We start from the raw sequence: 4,174 nt of genomic DNA on the forward strand, positions 1-4,174 counted from the left end.
GAATGACCTTTCCCGAAATACACTTAGGAAACTACTTCGTGTGGACTTGGTGGTTGAGCTGCAAAATTATTAGCACTATTAGTGATAAACTATTTTAACATAGAGGAAATAGGCGATACTTGAGCTAATAACGAAGTGAGGGCGTCAACTTCATGAATTCTGGCTACACGTCTTCCTGAAGCAGTTTAATTTGTTGTCCATTGATAGTTATTACTCTCGATCTTCTCGATGATCTCATAATCCTCATTATAAGACTTAGACAAAATTGCTCCATTCGCAGAAGTATCTACATCAATCTTGTATGCGCATTGAGACCATTATAGAATGTCTCCAATTGGATAGAATGAGGATTCTCATGATGAGGACACTTACGTAATAACTCCTTGAATTGCTCCCAAGCCTCATACAAAGACTCGTCATCTAATTGCTGGAAGGTTGTGATCTTGTTCCTCAACTTAGTGTTTTTGCTAGGCGGGAAATACTTAACCAAAAATCTCTCTGCTAATTCTTGCCATGTAGATATGGAACTTAGTGGCAATGAATTGAGCCATACTCGTGCTCGATCTCGCAATGAGTACAGAAACAACTTCAACCTCAATGTGTGTGTCTTCAGTCACACTAGCTATCTTGAATGAATCACTCATCTCCACAAACAATCGAAGGTGGAGATGTGGATCTTCTGTGGGCATACCACTAAATTGGCCCATTGTTTGGAGCATTTGAAATATCACTGGTTTCAATTCAAATTGGGTTGCCTCAATATCTGGCCTTCTAATTCTTAGATTTAACTCACTGAAAAGTGGCACAGCATATTGTCTGATGCATTGATCCCTATCATTGTCAATGAGGATAGGATTTCGTACATGATCAGTTTCATTACCTAGGTTTTGATTCTGATTTCCAAGGTCCATCTCGACTTGTCTTTGAGCTGTTCATTCATGTCTTCTTTGTCTGAAAGTTCGCTCTATTTCAGGGTCTACAGGGAGTAAATCGATAATTCAATCTATGCTCATTAACACCTGAAAAGAAAATCACAAAATTAAAAAGAATAAGTTAGTAATTTTAGAAATAAATCAAATTGAAAATAAATAATTTCATCAAAGAAATGACTATGGCAACAGTTGACAGTCCCCTGCAACGGTGCCAAAAACTTGTAATGCATAGGTTTGTGCAAGTGTACGCAGTCGTTATCAAGTAATTAGTAAGTATCGAGTTATCGTCTCTACATGGATTGTATTTGTGCTAAGTCACTTAATTTGTAAAATTATATTAACAATTTGGTAAATAAAAAAACAATTTAGTAGAGAAGTGATGATTAAAATATTTTAAACTAAATGCAATGACCCTAATGCAAATTAACCTAAGTATGTGAACTATATGAATGAAATAGATTTCAGCAAAATTAAACACAATTTGCAACAATTATAACATAAATAAACTAGGACAATTACTTTAATTTAAACTCAATTTATTATCAACATGCTTAATAATATTCGGAAAAAACATTTTGTAACATCCCAAAATAGGGCCTAATCGAAATAGTGGTTTCGGGACCACAAATCTGACATCAAAATATTTATTTTATGATGATTACGAGGCTTAGAATATGAAAATATGTATGTGTTAAAGTATCATGAAGGAATTCTTTGAGTAAATGCCCAATTGGAAAATTTGGGACTAAATTGAATAAATTGAATAAATTGCAAAACTTGGATTTTAGAAGCAATTTGTATGAAATTGCTTTAGGTTATGAATTATAAGGACTTGGAGAGTAAATTTCCCAAATTCTAAATTTTTGGACAAAAATGGGCTTGCATGGATGAAATTTCAAAGAAAGGGCCTAAGGGCATTTTGGTCATTTGGCATTTAAGTGAAATAAAATGGGAAAAATGAACCAAAAATCAGCCATTCTTCTTCTCCATGCTGCCGAAATTTCTAGGGTTTCCATAGCTTGGGTTTTCAAGCTTTCTAAGCTCATTAGTAAGTGCTCCCAAGCCCCGTTTTTAATGTTCTTCATAATTCTGAAGTCTTGATAGCTTACTCTCTCCATTTCTACCCATATTTCATGCTAGGGTTCATGTTTAAAAATTTACCCATGCATGAGTTACTTGTATTTTGATGGTTTATGGAGGAATATGAAAGTTTGAAGAGTGTTAAAGAACTTTTCCTAGGTGATTTTCATGAAAAACCCCTAAAGGGACCTTTTTGCAAAAGTTGTAAAATGTGTGGTAGAAATGTGAAAATAATGGAAAATGTGGGCTACCATAAGAGGGAAAAGTGTTCGGCTAGGCTTGGGTAAGGTAGAAATTGCATGTGTTTCATTATACAAAGTTAGGGGCAAAATAGTTATTTGGATCGGGGGTGAGAATTAGACTTGTGATGTATAATGTGGTGTATTAATGATATAATTTTGTTGTTATAGACCCCGAGGAACAAATTCTAGAGGTCGATCGAGGTAAATGCATGGTTTTGGAATAACTGAAACACAACTTCGAAACAATTACCAGGTAAGTTCGGATAACTTAAAGTAAACCTCTAATATGCATAATTGTATTATTTATGAATGCATAATGATTGAATTTATTATTGGCATGAAATATCATAGAAATGCATATTTGATGGTAACATGTGAAAAATGTCTCGGTTAAGGTTGATAAAGGGAATTCGATGGTAACCTATAATTACATGTGATTTGAGATCCTGCATGTGTTGCGGTAAGGATTTAGCCTGGACATGTAATCCGTGATCTCAATTATGAAAAGGATCTAGCCCAGAGGGGTGTTCCTTGAATGATCGAGCCTTCCGAAGAATATGTGTGCATTATGGATTTGCCCCGGATGGGTAATTCGATATGGGGTTTGAATTTAGCCTGGACTGGTAATTCAGATATGAGCTCATTAAGGGTGTTTGTCGTTATAAGGGATTTAGCCTGGACTGGTAATCCCGACATCACCTTATGAGTTCATGATATTGGGATTTGGCCTGGACTGGTAATCCCGCCATAGGATGTGAGGTTCACGGGAGTGCATAAATGTGAAATGATCATTCGTAAGAATTAACGGATAATGGGTATTCCATCGAGATTTCCTTGAAACTCAACGAGATTAATATAATGTATGTCAATAAGATGATGAATAATGAGCTCACCTACATAAATTACATGATGCTTTGTTATGTGACTAACTCATTGATTGAGTGCATGTGATAGGGAATCATTTCATGATTGATGATTTCATGATTTAAATATGGATGTATTATAATTACACGGTAAGTTTACTTTTCGGTTATTCGAGCATACTAAGCATGTAAATGCTTACCCCTCTCTTTTTCCTTATTTCATAGAGCTCGAGGACTCATAAGGACTAGGAGACGATTGGAGAGTCGACACACTATCAACTAGTCAAGCTTTGGTATAAAGACATTTTTATTTTGTTTAATGGCATGTATAGGATTTTTGAGTATTTTTTTATATGTGTCATTTGATTTTCCAAATGAGGGCTTGTAAAAATAAGTTTATCTTTTTGTATATGGCCATGAAAATTTGGGTTAATTGAAGTAGGCTATGACCTACGAATTTTTGTATGGTTTTATTTACAAGTGATGGGTTGTTACCAACTGGCAATGAGTTACATAAACGAGCCAATTTTGGACGAATTAAAGTGACATGGAAACCCATAAACACTAAATGGAAAATAACCTTTCATGTATGAAACCAATGATATGAGGTTTCCATACAATTAGTTTTGTCAAGATTATTTACAAGTGTATAATCATGTTTTCCTTCGAACTTGGTAACTACTAGGTATAAGGAGTAGAAAGGGGTGACTTAAGGCTTAGAAAATAGCCTATTAGGGTCCACATGGTCGGACACACGGGCGTGTGAGAAGGCCATGTGTGACACACGGTTCCATCCCTTAGGTGTGGTCTATGGCTGTGTCCCTTGCACTTAAAATTTTAAATAAAAAACGCACACGAGTAGGCCACACGGGCGTGTGTCCTTGCCGTGTCTAAAAGACAGTGTTGCCCACGGGCAGGCAGCACGGGCGTGTGCCATGGCCATGTTGATAAGTCAGTGTTGCACACAGCCGAAGGGCATGGGCATGTCCCAAGTCACACGGGCGTGTGAGTCCACACGGCCCATCTACACGGGCGTGTAACACTTTAAGATAAGGAA

At 36.3% G+C, this 4,174-nt stretch overlaps 1 non-coding gene across 1 annotated transcript; it reads left to right on the forward strand.

Moving 5' to 3' along the window:
• The first annotated feature begins 350 nt into the window (after positions 1-350).
• On the forward strand, positions 351-457 carry LOC121211881 (small nucleolar RNA R71). Its single transcript, XR_005907098.1, has one exon. It is a non-coding gene; the product is annotated as a small nucleolar RNA R71 (small nucleolar RNA).
• Positions 458-4,174: the final 3,717 nt, after the last annotated feature.

Source organism: Gossypium hirsutum, chromosome A12, assembly GCF_007990345.1.
Source record: "Gossypium hirsutum isolate 1008001.06 chromosome A12, Gossypium_hirsutum_v2.1, whole genome shotgun sequence".
Lineage (NCBI taxonomy): Eukaryota > Viridiplantae > Streptophyta > Magnoliopsida > Malvales > Malvaceae > Gossypium > Gossypium hirsutum.